The following is a 15,434-nucleotide window of genomic DNA, read 5'->3' as shown; positions in this document are numbered from 1 at the left end:
TGCTGTATGAAAATACATCATTCGTGTTGACTTTAGCCTCCGTACCGGGAACGAGAGTCGCCATCTATTCACAGCCTCCGGTGGCCAAGTGGGTCATTTCAAGGGGTAGCAGTGCAAGAAATATTGTCTCTGAAATTAGGGTCCCCTCGACAAGAGAGCATGTCCAGCAGAGCTGCCAGGGAGCACAGCCCGCTCTCCAATTTTCCGTTGCAGTCACGATCATCCTGTTGACGATTAAACTCTTCTGGGCAAACCGTGTCTGTTTGTGATAAAATTGATAAGATAAATGATTTTTCTAGACAAAGGAAATGCAAGATATCTCATCTATCTGGACCGAAGACATCACTTGATATAGTGCCACATGGGAAATTATCAGATCAACTGAAAGTGCTGAGAATTTATACAGGAACTGTAAAGTGGGTACAGCGCTGGCTAAAGGGAAGCCAATGACAGGGAACACCGAAAGGTGAATTATCACTCTGAAGTGAGGTTACCAGTAAACATCCCCAAGGATCAGGAGTGGGACTGAACATATTTCATTTCTGTATTGACCTTGGAAGGGAACGTATGAGCATGCCAATGACACTTACAGCTCATGCGATGGTAGGAGCATTGTCAATGCAAACCAGGATGGGGCTATTAACTGAGGACTGACCTTGAAATCTGAAGTAATAGAAAAGGGATAAAAATACAATAATATATAATGTATGGACAAGTACTTACGGAGCAGTAGTGAGAATTCAGCTATTTGTTAGAAATGACTGAGGATGAGAAAGACCCAAGTGTGCTTGGACGTCACAGCTTAACTATTAAGTGCCAACTATATGGTCTCAAGAAAAAGAATTATCAGATATACCCAAGTAAGATTTTCAGTTGAGGCTGGAAGTCTCGGGAAGCACTAATTCAATTTTGCAAATGTTGGTCTGACCTCATCAGAATAGTGTGCACAGTCCTCTTCTCCCAAATGTGAGAGTGAAGAATTCAAACAGTGAATGGTCCAGTAAGGGGATTTAGGACAATCAGAGGAATGCAAGGAGTATTCATCTGAGAGAGGAAAAAAAGCACTCAGTTTAGTTAGGTAAAGACTGAGAGTGGAAAGTATGGGGAGGCAAACACCCAAAGGAGAAAATTACTACTGAAAAGAAATAACAGTGATAGGCATGAAGACAAATGGTTTAAATAAGCCAGGAGTTAATTTAGGCTTGAAATTAGAGGAAAGTCTATATAGCAAGAAGCGGGGATAAAACCCTTTTAACAGCCATGTAAGGTGAAGCGTGAACGATGTATTACAAACCTTATTTAATGGAGCTGCAAGAGGCCAACTGGGTGTCAGGACCAGGGAACACGTTCCTGTGTGATGTTTTTGGGAAGGACCAGGCACCCTGAGCATTGTGGGCTGGAATATGCTGTGTAATGGCAGTCCAGGTGCATGTAAAGAAGATTTTTATCTATAGGGAAGTTTGAAGAACCGGTGCAGCTCATAAAACGTACATCTTTGAAGGTAAGCAAGGGAATTCCTGTCTGAAGAAAATTACTATTTGGCATTATCATTTTACACCTGGTTTTAAACAGTTAAGTCATCCAGTGAAGGAGGCAAAAATCAGATCACGAGAGTTACCTGCCTGATCGCGGGCTGTGTGTAGCAAACAGCCCTGATGGGCAGCCTGTGCACACCCGTGAGCTCAGCTCTCCTCAAAGGATTCAGAGGATACTTACAGAAAATGCATGTTTTTGCCAAATCTGGGCTCAGGTCATGAATGATTCATGAACAGAAAACAAGGCTACATTCATCAGATAATTTATATGTAAACCACTAGTTCCACCAGCTACAGAAATAAGCCCAGATCCCCGTAGGTCAGAGCCATAATGAGCCGCTAGCAGTGGGAAGGATGCCCTTATATTTATGCCCTGTGATATTTTCCCATTAGCCTGTCACCAGCCCCTCGGTCGCCGGCGCAGGGGATGGTTATGCTGTTTATCAGCGTGGACCATCCCGGCTGCCAGCAGCTGATGCACAGACTTTGCTGGGGTTTGCTCCCCCGGTGCAGCAGAGTCAGGCCAGGCTGGGGGTGCCAAACTCATTGTGGGAGCTTTGATTTGAGCAGCGGTGGCAGTGCTCCCTGAAAGCCAAAAGCTGAAATCCTCGTTCCCACCATAATTGGGCTGTGCTGGGTGGATGGGGACCATCGGCACGCTGGCTGAGCTTACATCTACTGCTGTTTGCTGGGACAGAAAGAGGCTCTGAAGGCTTCCCCTGTCTGCAGACCTGCTCTGTGACAGAGATCAAGGACAGCGGCACTCAAACACACTGCACATGTAAAAGCAGAGTATTTTCACAGAGATTTAAGGCTGGGGCTTTAAGCCACAGCCCACATGCTGGAGGGTGCTGGGGGCTCTGCGGGTAGACAGCACTAATTGCTAATGTCCATTCCTCGTTATAAGCATGGTCCAGGGTCACCAAAAACTTTGCACGAGTTCCACACCACTGCAATGGGTAATTAACTGCATCTAGAGAAAGGGGGATAAGGGACCTCAGCTCTCTGTTGGAGTTTGCCATTGACCTAGAATAGAATCATAGAATCATAGAATCATTGAGGTTGGAAAAGACCTCTAAGATCATCAAGTGCAACCATCGACCCAACACCACCATGTCCACTAAACCATGTCCCTAAGTGCCTCATCTACTCGTCTTTTAAATACCTCCAGGGATGGGGACTCAACCACTTCCCTGGGCAGCCTCTTCCAATGTTTCACCACTCTTTCAGTAAAGAAATTTTTCCTTACATCCAATCTAAACCTCCCCTGGCACAACTTGAGGGCATTTCCTCTTGTCCTATCGCTTGTTACTTGGGAGAAGAGACCGACCCCCACCTCGCTACAGCCTCCTTTCAGGTAGTTGTAGAGAGCAATGAGACCTGCCTAAGACAACCCCGGTCTTATAGAGCTACATAGTTCCTCCAAAATTACTCATCTTTCTCATCCTTCCTGAGGTCAGTTTGTTAGAGTCCTGGCTCTTTCTGTTCACTTTCCATGTGATGCAAGCATTTGCCCAGTGGCTGGTCAACTAGCAAACAAAAAAATTCTATTTAAAAACACATTTTTAATAACCTTCACTAGTATTGATCTGACAGTTTAGTTGCAGAATAGTCCTGAACCTGCTGCAGAATATAATAGCAGAAATATATTTCACCCTCAAGTAAATGGCTTGAAACCTATGAAATTTAACTGAATGTGTTCACCCACTTCCACTCACCTTGTAAGCAACTCTTTCAATTAGCTTTTTTAAACCTCTTTCTTTATAGGAAAGTAGGCCAGATGGACAGTTGCTCTGACCCAGTAGTGTTGCTGTTATTTTTTTATTAGCATTAGGCTGAGTTAATAGAAAATTTATACTAACTTGCAGCTGGAGCTGCTCCAAGGCTGTGCAGCTGCAGAGCAGTAAGACCAGAGGGGAACACGTTCCCTGCGAGGATGGGCTGCAAGAGAGTCTGGCATCCCTTCGGCATTGCTTGACCCCCAGCAGGATTTCGCAAGAGAGGCAAAAAGTCTTGTAATATCAATGGGCAAACCAGAAAAACCTGTCGCTCAGATCTACTTGTAGATCATCCATCTTGGATCTAGGAAGCCAGCCAAAAGGCTTTATGGGCATTAATGATGGGAATGTGAGCTAACACTCTGCTTCCTCCTGACCTTGAGGAAAAGCGTGTGAGATGACCCCGCTGCGCGAGCTGAGCCCACGTCGGGAAGCCAGAACTACCGCCCTCAGCGTTTTGTCTAGATTGTCCTGCTAGAATTATCAAAATCAAAATCAGTTTTGATCCATTTGCTTACATGTCGGGTTCACTGCTCTGGCTCCGGCGTGTGCTCTGCTGTGTGCTGTACATACCGTGCAGTGCCCCATGGCTGCCCACAGAGCAGCACTGTTCATCTACCACAGTCTCCTCATTTTCTGCAGAGCATTATTACTTTTCTATTCCCTTTGTCCTGTTTCTCTTGCATGTGCATACAGACACCTTTGAAACTTCTCAGCTGACTTGTTTCCTGCTTAGCTGGTTTTCCTAGTATTGCTTTCCAAATTGCTCCCCTCTGCATTTGCCCTTCCTCAGGCCTTTTGTTATCATCAGCTTTCCCTTCTTCATGCTTCTTTCATGGACTGTTTCCTTCCTCCTCTGTTACTTCCAGATGCTCCCTGCACTATCCATCCCTCCTGCCCATCCATTTATTTTTAAGCTCACCTCAACAGTTTTTTCTCACACCACTGCATTGATTCCAGGCCTCCCCAGGAATTTTTAAAAGGCATCCTACACCCAGCCTACATTTGCATGTAGCTTATATTGTTAAATGTACTAAATTTTCTCCTCTGAATAGAGGGTGAGTAGAGTTAGGAGGGGACGTTTTAGACAGATCCCTCACATGTTCTTTCTGCAGATGTGGGCAGATGTGCTGTCCTTCTCCTTAGCAGATACATCAGACTGTCTCTTTTAGATAAATATAGAGAGCATGATTGCTGAGATCTGATAATTCCCTGATTTTTTAGAACCGAATTTTATTTGCTGTCAAGAATGTCCTATGGCATTTGCTTTCAAAGGCATTTCATATCTGCCTGTATCTGCTATGGATTTTCAGTTTTCACATCCGTATGTTAAGATGGAAATGAAAAAAGAAAAAATGCCCTTTTTGATGGTAAGCTTCAGAGTTTCAATAAGCAAATATTTTTTAAGGTGGTACAGGCAATGGCCATCTTCTAATTCACAGCATTATTTCCTTTCTGAAATCTCCATGGCACAGGAGATTGTTGCTGCAAACATATGCAAAGAAGTTTTTTGATTGTCATCCCTACCTTCCAAAGCTGTTCTTGAGTTTGAAACTAGTGCAGTGATTGCTAAGCTTGTTTTCAATGTGCATATTACCAGTATTTTCCCCACAGTTCTGCATAGCCTTCTGGTCCTCGCTTCAATGTTGGCTAAGCTGCCAGTTACAAGAGTGATGCTGTCATTACAATATTTGATTTTTTTTTTTAGTAGAGCTATCGTTGAAAGCACATTGTATATTTCATAAGGAAACTTGTTATTTATTTCTTGCAGTGAAGTTGGCGGCAATGCCAAGTAATATGTGTTGGAGAACTCACCTTTGACTTCAGCGTTGCTGTAGCATCAGGCAAACAAGCTGCCACTGTGTTCACCCTGACCTTGGGAAGGCACCTGACAGAGGGCACATCTTCATTTGTATTGTGTTACACCTCCAGACATCCCAGATAGACTTGCAACGGACACAGTCGAGTGCTTTTTTGCAATCTAGAAGTTATATGATGATGCTTCCATGAGCCTAGAGACTGGTCTGTTGATTGTTGGTTTTGGGTTTTTTTATTACAATCAATGCTGTTTTGATTTGTTCATATGGTAAACATATGGTCTTCTGGGTCAAACTATGATACTCCTCCTGCAGGGCTTACCATAACCAACTCTCCTACTTTGCAGAGAAGGACACTGCAGAAGACCTTCCCAGTTTACCAGACATTGTTTTTTTCCTATTGTGACCACAGAGCCATTTTGTTGTTTCCTTGCAGAGCTTTGCTGGTCCCAGGTTTGGCAGAGTAGTCAGATGTTTTTCTCTGTGCTTCCATCTCAGCAAACAGTCACCATTTCAGTAACACTGATGGGCTTCAACTTCGAGAAAACCGCTGTTGAGTTTTCTGTGTAGTGTTTCACTTTTGTTTTTCTTAATGCTGGAAGTTTATTTGCCAAAGTCAATAGTTTCATGTAGGTTCTCCCTGTTTGGTGCTTTTGAAAAGTGGTTTGGCCACTTGACCTTTTGCTTTTTGCTGTTAAAAATCTTTGTTAATCCCTAAGAGGGCCTCCAGCTGCAGTAACCTGACAATAAGGACCTTAGCGGGCGGATGAAGTGTTTTCCTGTCACTTCTTTGAGAAGCTACTTTGGCTTCATGATCCATCTCCTTCCTCTTGTCTTGACTCACGTGACATTTTCCAGCAATGTTCTTTGTTTTATGGAGAACTTCTCCCACTGCTTTTGTGAGGATATCTTGGAGAAGCTGATGTTGCAGTTCCAACTCTTTCACACATATTCTAGATGACCTCACTTACCCTGACTTTTGGTTTACTTGCCTGTAAACTGGCAGCGGTTGTTACTGGTTGATAGCATCCTGCAGGAAGATGTGTGACCTGTAAATCAAAGCCTTGTAGCACCTGATTTATTCTTCAGTTCAAATTGAAATTGATTCTGTGCTTGTCTTACAGCCTTTCACTGTTGATTTTGTTAATGAATTAGGATTTTATTTGTTTTTTAGTTTAATCCTAAACCTTTCCATGCAAATTATGATTTTTTCTATCCTCATTCAGTCTGTACCAGTGGTCATTTCACAATTGCAGCTGTGATAGCAGGGTAAAAGTCACCAGTCTTTCATCATTTTGATTTTCATAATCAAGAGTGTTATTTGATTGTTCTTCCTCACAGTGGTTGATTTTTTCCAGCTGAAATCTCCCATTGTTTAGAGGAAGTCATGCCTGGATTTTCATTAGAGTCTGGAGACAACTAAAGACCTGACCCTTCCTCTCATCCCTGTAGCTTTTCGTAGGTGTGTGATGTTAGATAAATTACAATCAGCTAACTGGATACCGGTGTATAAGCAATTCTTCTGACACACAGATTATTGAAAATTATTAGTTGTGTAGACACTGTACTAAAACCTAAATCATCCATATAACCTAAAGATTTCAAACTTGTACAGAAGTATGGCTGCTCCCAGCCCGACTCTGCCACTAGAAGTAAGTGCAGCTCCGGAGAAGCACACCAGCTGATGTTACATTGTTTTATGGATCCTAGGGCTCATCATAGATCCTATAGGTTCACCCAGCGCAGCATCCTTGCCTGCATACTGGGATGATAAGGTTGCTGCCTCTCCCTGGATATGTCTCAACCAAGGCTATGAGCAGAGCAACCTATGTTCTCCTTGATGGTGTCGCCAGTGCTCGGGCAGCCCCATAGCCCTGCAGCTGGGAGGTGTAGTTTGTCTATTCAGCTCTTGCAAGAGTCTCAAGAACTGAACTCATAGCCTGATGACATAAACCTATGAAATTCTCTGAAATCAAATACAACCTTTTTATGACTTTACAAATTCTCAGGAAGAGTTACTGCTTAAAATAATCCAGTGGCATCCAGTCAGAAGCAAGTAGCCCAAATCAAGTCTCATTGCCTCAAATGGGAGGCATGCAGAGAAACTCTCGGGCATGTAAAGAAACTCTTACAAGCAGAAGCAATGTGCTAAAATAGTTATAAAACAGGGTGAAAGCTAAAAGATATGTCGGGGTTGGTACTGAAACTTGCTGATTTCTGTTTTGCTGTAAGGGTGAAGTTCAACACTCCACTGATGACAATGTTGGATTTCCCACGTCCAGTAAATATCCACATGGGAGAACAGCATCACTGTCAGCCTCCTCCTTCAGACCACTGGATGAAAGACTAAGGGTGGACCAACTGCTGAACCTCAATATTAGATGCTTTCAATTACTTTGGCATGCAGTTTGGGTAGTAGAGGAAACGCTATACCTGGCTGCCCCTGCTGTACCTATTCTGTTGATAATTCTCTTTCCCGGTGTTTTGAAAGTGCCCCCTTCCCCCATCCCTAACTGCGCGTTAAAGCATGACATGCCAGTTGAAGCTATGTGTGCAGCATCTGCTCTCCTCCCCCTTGTATCACACGCGCAGTCTCTATTTATAGCAGGAATGAATTTTTGTTCTTATGCATCATTCCATCCAGCAGAAAGCAAAACAGAAGGAGAAGCCGGTGCAGGAAAATGCTCCCTCAAGTCAGATTTTCAACAGGGAAAGGAGGAACAAACTCCTCCCCCTTGCAGTGCTCTCAAACCCCACAGCCTAGATCCAGAACCGTACGTTGGCCACTGTGCAGTGCTGAAGTACGTCTTGGAGGCCACGATAGCACAGTAATGAGCACATTTGAATTGAGCCAAGTGTATTTAGTTTTTAGAAGACTGGCATAAGTCATCTTTATTGAATATAATTTAGTTTTAACATATTGCTCTGTGCTTGAGTTATTATCTTCACTGTGCTTGGAGAAATAAATTACATTGAAGCCTTTATTTTTGACCTGTGACATCAATACACGCCATGGACAGATTCCAAAATCTTATCAGCTTTGGCATGGCTATTAAATTACAGTGGTGAACAAACCTCTTTAGAAATGAAAAATGCTTTTGGAGCTTTGACCTTTTACATTTCAATTCGTAAAGAGCCCAGTGCAAATGGGAAATGCTGATCAAAATCCAGTTACTTTAGTCTTGCAGGGTGTCCTTTCTGCAGAACAAAATGTATCTTCTTGCTTTGTAGCCTTTCAGATCTTGACACCAATGCTTGCCTGGAACTATGAGATTTGGTGCTAGAAAGCAGTGCTTGTAAGTGCAGAACATGGCAAATTAGCCAGAGTCACAGAATTTCCAAAAAGAAACCTACTCCAACATGAAGATATGAATTAAAATTGGACACAGCTATTCTTCTGGCCCATGGTCTGTCTTAATTGATGTGCAGAGAGTATGTGTGAGGATTCTGCAATGTTTTAACCTCCACTCCAGCTCTTCCCTCAGAGAGCACCGAGGCTTCATCTGTTTGAACGATGGGGAATTGAACCGAAATTGGTATTTTATGTATTCTTAAGCCAGCAGTACGCCAAGATTTGGGTCGTTTTCTCACTTCTCCCACTGTGGCTTCTGTCTTCACAAAACCATTTTCCCTTTTCCAAAAATTCTGCCTTATTCCTTGTGCAGCACATGGCGATGTGTAGCCTATAAAGTCAGATGGGGAATTAGACTGGGGTCAAAGGACAGAGTTTAGAAACTGTGCTGCGGAGCTCTATGTGACAGCTTGAGTGGAGTAAGCTGTAGATATACGTCTCTGTAGCAAAATCAACCAGTTTACTGAAAATATTATTCAGCATTACCCATGTTTTTTTACCTTCCTCCGCTCTTTTCAACCACGTGAAGCAAATGGTTTAGCTGCTTGTACTCATGGAGGTAGGACAAGGGTGTTTCCAAATCTCTACAGGAAGCCAAAGACATCACAGGCTACACAGCCTCTGTAGCACTTTTAGAGTGGTGCTGAAAATTAATTCCTTTCTCATCAGTTCTCCTGGTTAAGCTTGCTTTCAACATTATTTAATAGTGCTTTATGTATTTCTGACAATTTTTGGAGAGAGACAATTTTTCTACTGCTGATGAGAACAAAAAGCACAAGTTACATGTAAATTAATGAATACAACTGGATGAAGACCCATACAAATTTGTTGTTCCTTATTAAAGGAATTTTAATTAAACTGTAGCACTACAGAGATGCAGAGGAGTTTCTGGATTGTTTGTGATGTTTCAAGAGAGTAATTCCACCCTAAAACATCCATCAGCAATGCTCATTTATATTCCACTTTAATCCCATATTACCTTTTCATAGCCAGTGAAAATCTTGACGTTCAAAAGAAGGGACTAGCTCGTTTCTTTTGCTGAATCGGAAGAAAGGTATGGACACAACTGCCTGGGGCATAGGAAGGTCCCTACAGTTGTGAATGCAGAGAAGATAACCGAGTATACTGATGCACCAAACGGGACTTACACTTCTAAATGGGTAATTACAGGCCAATAAACTCACCACGAGCATGTTTGCGATTAATTTTTATTTTTTTTTATTACAGGTACAATATTGGACCTAAAATTATGGACAGCAAGTAGTTAAAAAGCATGCAAGCCTGGTCTGTTAACCAGGCAGCTAAAATAAAGCACCGTGCTGCAGGAAAAGCCTAATGTATGTTAATTGAATGCCAATTGATTAAACATATTCATTGAGGTTTCACATCTAGGTCATAAGTAATCTATCTATTACATACTTGTTAAACCTCATTAAATAATCGCCTAGCGGTATTTAACATGCAATAAGTACCCCTGAAATTCAACTAAAATGTATTCTTGCATCTGCTTAGGAATTCGCCTAAGTGAATCGATTGAAGAATGTTAAAAAAAAAGAATGTTAAGTACTCCATCTGAAGTTTTTAAATAAAAGAGATCTGCTGTACAGTAGTGCAAGATATTCCAATAAGTCTGCTAAAAGTCATATAGTATCTGCACAATTATCCCTGTAATACTGTGCAGAGGGAAAGGATTAGTCACTGCCAAGCTGTGCTCAGGAACGGGAAGCTGGAGTCTGCAGGACAGAAGCAGAACTTGTAATGCCTAGGTAGGGAGAGACCCTGGAAGGGGTTTCCAAGGTAAAAGGACCTGGAGTTGCAAACTTTACTTTTATTTTCATAGGTGAAAAAGTTAGCTACAAATCTAAATGTTTATCCACAGGTACAAGGCTCATTCATGCCACTTGTTGCTTTTGAATTAATAGTAACGTCTTGCAGTTACAGTCTCTCAAGCGAAACAACTCAAGTCACCTTACAAACATAAATTAAAGACTCGTGGGGTCTGTGAGAGGCAGTCACTTTATATCATACATTGCTCATCGAAGGCATGAGTAAACTTAGGCACTGAGTATAAATGATTTGCCTAGGCTGTCTCAGAAAAATCAATGGAGAACATCAGCGAGAAAATTCAGAAATATATGCCTTTCACCTATGGCTGTGTCAGGTAACTTGCAGCATGCACTTTAGCCTGAATTTGTAAACTGTTTCTGTTCCTCCAGAACAGACACTACATCAGAACTTGAAAACCTTCCACTCCTGTTATCCAAATGCATGTGGCTCCCCTGAAGCCATCATTAATAATGAGCAGCAAACAAAACAAAAAAAGGAAGTTTATCAGCTACAGCTTAATTTTTGATGGATTACTGAGACATCTGGTTGTGGCACAAATGACCAGTGTGGGCAATTTATGATGCTTTCTTCACTGCTCAGCATGTTGGACCAGGCTCTTGGCAGGAAGGGTTTTATTCTTCACAGGATCTTCCTTGAGAGCTTCTCTGAGCCCCAAGACAAGGAGAAAATGCTCCCTTGCCTCCTCACTCCCTCTGGGTTATTTCCAGTCACCGGGGAGTCCTGGGGGCATCCGAGCTGGAGATGACAGCCCCACTAGCACCTCTCCCATCCCACACAGACCTGATCTTGCAATTAAACTGCTTCAATCCACCCGTGGAGCAATTCTGAGACTGATTCCTAAAAGAGCAGAGAGACAGAAGTGTGACCATGACTAAGAACCCGAAACATCTAGGGTTTTTTTCTGAGAGAGATTTGGTATTTAATGGAGGTGAGCTAGAAATTTTGCTGAAATCTGCTGATTTTTCCCCCAGTTTTTTTTTGTTAATCTTGTAGGGAATTTCTAGCCAAAAATATCAAAAAGATGAGAGCAAACACATGGGGGAGCACTTAGACTGTAATAGCCAGTAACCAAGTACTCAATACAGCCAGCTAGTGTACCTGAACTTTCCATTTCAGAGGAAAAACTGGCTTTTCAAAACTCCATTTTGTTCTGAATAGTTCACCATCTCCCAGAAACCAAAACTGCCACGTGGAATTTTCTAAATGCCAGGACCACAGGGTTACACACTCTGCCTCTCTGTGCTTGAAAAGAGAAAAGAGGAAAACTTTCAGAAAGTCTCAGTATCTTTAATAACAAAGAAATGCTGAATTTTGAAGCCTATTTCCGCTAAATGTCATATTTATTCTACTGTCAGCTCTAGAGCTGGAAATTTCAACAGGCCTTTGCATTTATTTTAGGTTGCCTATTTGCCTGATCACTGGCATGCAGCTCAGCAAACTTCCCTGTTTGGAAAGGTACCTCCTAAAATACAGTTTTGAGACTTAAGTGGGTATTTAGAGTGTCCACCATACAAGTGAAGCACTTGGCCCCCATAATAAATTTCCTGTATTTGCAGACTTCTTGTCATGTTTACACAGTAAAAATCTGTGAAACATAGAATCATAGAATCATAGAATCATTGAGGTTGGAAAAGACCTCTAAGATCATCGAGTCCAACCATCGACCCAACACCACCACCCACTAAACCATGTCCCTAAGTGCCTCATCTACACGTCTTTTAAATACTTCCAGGGATGGGGACTCAACCACTTCCCTGGGCAGCCTCTTCCAATGTTTAACCGCTCTTTCAGTAAAGAAATTTTTCCTTACATCCAATCTAAACCTCCCCTGGCACAACATATTTAGTAATTTATTATATATAGCGATTATTTATTATATATAGCAATATTTAGCGATTTATTTTTTTCAGTACTTGCAAAGATAGGTAATTCAGGAACATTGTTTAATACACAACCAAACATAAAACCAGCCATTAAACAGTATTATATAATTAAGTTTCTGTTTAATGGTGTTTATGCTTCTGTTTTTAAGCTGGAAACGTGATATATGCACACACTTCATAAAGGGCGTGTTGTAAGGTTATTAGCAGGCCATGATGATAATACTTTGAGTTTCTTTAATTTTTGCATTATTAAAGAATCCCTTCCTCATTGTCACATAAAAAAATCCAGAATTACCTTCACAGAGGTAAATACCACAGTGCTTCCTTCCCTCTGCTGCTCCAGGAATAGCTATTGCCTTTTTGCAGCCATCAGCTCTGCCACAAACCTCTTTGCTAGACCCAGGTGGAGCAGCCCCTCCATCCTCACCAGCCTTGCCCGCAACAAGGGACTGGAGTGCCGCATTTAATAAGACCCAAGAGAGAACAGAGAAGGAGAAAAAGGTTTCTTATGCACATGCACATACAGACGGTGAGGAAGTAGCATAGGAGCTCACATTCCTCTGCCACCTTGCTGGAACAATGAAGTGATTCATAACTGAGGCTGAGGAAGAGTGCGGGTGAAAGGAGAGGAAGGCAGGCATTTTTGTTACTTATTGAAGTGAGGAGTTAATTTTGTCATTGAAATTAGTAACACATTTGAGTTATTTACATAACTAGTTATTTTTTAATGTTAATTTGTTCGGTAACACTCCAGAAATGAGACAAAGGTCTTGCAGCAAGCAGCCTCAGAGAGCAGGTACCTAGAACTTTTAACATGTACTGGCTTACGCAGGCGGTGAGTGCCGTGGTCCTTGGAAGTCTACGGGCAGGCTCTTGTGCCTACACAGCCTCCCTGGATGCTCATAAGGCTGTGTTTACGAATGCTTTCAAATGGCAAATAAAAATATGTGTCCTTCTATCACTGATGTTTATTTACAGTCAGTAGGGTTAATGGAAAATTGGTATTATGATGATCTAAGAGTGGATTTTACAGAAAAATAGAAAGATGTGGTAGCACTTGCATGCATCACGTGGTTAGAGGAAAAGATCTTTATGTTATTGCTGCTGTGAATGGGTTCAATGGACTTAACAAAAAAAGGTCGATATCATGATCTGTGTTATCCAAATATGGAAACGGAGCTGAAGCGTGCTACTTCTCTGAGGTTATACCGTAAGTCAGTGGCAAACACACAAGCTTACTTATGCAGTGTCAGGCGCATAGTATGCTGAAGGAGTGTCAGGTACATAACGTGCAAATTTCTCATATTAGGACACACTTGGAAAGTGAAGAGAAACGATACTCAATTTAATTAAATAAATGAGCTAAAAATATGGTAGTTATAAAATGCTGCTTAATGTTATCTCATGGACAAAACTGTACTGTTCTGTAAAAAAAAAAATAATAATTTCTCTCCAGTCTATTACACTTCTTTGTGTTCCTGCAGCACAGCAGAGAAAGCAGTAGCTTTCAAAAATTTCCATCTGCAATGAGGTTTTAAATAGTCTCCTACAAACATTTCTTGGGAGGGTAAGCAGCTGCATGGGCATCGGTTCTCTTATGAAGGAAAGAGTAATAACCGTGTCAGGATAAGGCTAGTGGTGTGATGCTCCAGGACCAGCCCTACCATTGAGCCAAAATAACAATTTAGATTGCCAAAAGCATCGATAAAACTGTAAATCATTTCAGGAGTGTCTTAACGAGCTAGCTGGACTACATTTCAGGGATCAGCTCAGTTTAAGCAAGCATAAGGTGAAGCATACCGAAAGGAAAAAGAAAATGATTTAAACTACTCCTATGTGGAATTGGTGTTAAATTAACTGTAGGTAGTCAGGAGAGGAACAAGGCATCATTGCCAACAAGACATCTATTCAATAAGAAACGGTGGCCAGAAAAGCAAACAAAATATTCATTTGCATTAAGAAAAAGCCAGATGAAAGCACAAAATTATTACATAGCTTTTATATGAAGTGACACCTCAGCATGGATACTTTGCTCAGCTTTGCTCTCCAGTCTTACAGAAGGATAGAGCAGAAATAAAAAAGGTCTAGGGAAGGCAGTGAAAATGATTAAGGGAACAGAAAGCTGCAGTGTGTGGAGAGATTAAAAGATTAGAACTATATATCTTAGACATTAGAGGAATAAGGGGTGATGATAGAGAGATATCAAAAATAGCAAAGTGTTTAAAGAAGGTAAGTCAAGAACTCCTATTCCTTGAGCAGGAGGCACATAAAATAAAAATAAAAAGCAACTACTTTAGACCTTTTATGTATGCTTAGCAGCGGGGTAGCAATGCTCAACAGAAGACTGGCATCTGTATAAATGGTGTCCAAGTGTACATCAGGAGTACTAACCTATAATGGGTAAAAACCGTCACGGTCCTGAGCTCAGCCCAACCACGAGTTCTTGAAGTCTGAATGATTACAAGGCATCTTAGTTCATTAATAGATTTACTGCCTCTGCTCCTGAAGCAGCAGACAGAATGACTTTCAGAGAAAAATACAATTTTATGTATCTCTGTACTGAGATAGAGATCAGTTTTTTTTTTTCCCCTTTATTTCTTTGGAACTAATGAAGTAGAAACTTCTCTGTGTGAAATCTACAGCAATAGGAATTATCCTCAGTGCGTGCTTCAGTAGATATCTTAGATACATTCAAGTAAGACACCACACCTTTGCTAGGAGACTGCTGCAATTGCTACAAGACGATGAAGAACAGCTTTCTAAAACACATCTCATCTTCAGCTGACTGAACGCTCCCGGTCCTGTCTGGAGCAAAAACAAAGAGCTCAGTGTGCACCAGCTTCAGCTAGTGCTGGGATAGATGAGACGTGGTCACGCCGGGTACCATAGCCCAGCTCCGAGGAGGTGAGTCAAGGGAAGGCTGGGCTTCACAGGCACAAAGTAAGAAATCGTGTGCTCAGCCTCATAATGAGGGCCCTGGGCAGCTCCCCTGACTCTTTTTCATGTAGACTGGGAGACTGATGGGAGGCACTGCCATCGGCTCAGAGTTGAAACATAAAGCTGGTCCTACTCTTTGGCATTTATTAAATTATATTTCACTGCAGCAATAGCACTCTGGGCTGGGCATTTCCAGGGAATTGTTACGCTTCTCAGATGGTTAATCACTTGGCCTTTGGCCTCCTGCCTTATAACTCTGTTTGACATGTCCTATAATTAGTACT

This window comes from Aptenodytes patagonicus, chromosome 14, assembly GCF_965638725.1.
Source record: "Aptenodytes patagonicus chromosome 14, bAptPat1.pri.cur, whole genome shotgun sequence".
NCBI classification, from domain to species: domain Eukaryota; kingdom Metazoa; phylum Chordata; class Aves; order Sphenisciformes; family Spheniscidae; genus Aptenodytes; species Aptenodytes patagonicus.
This window is presented reverse-complemented; position numbering follows the sequence as displayed.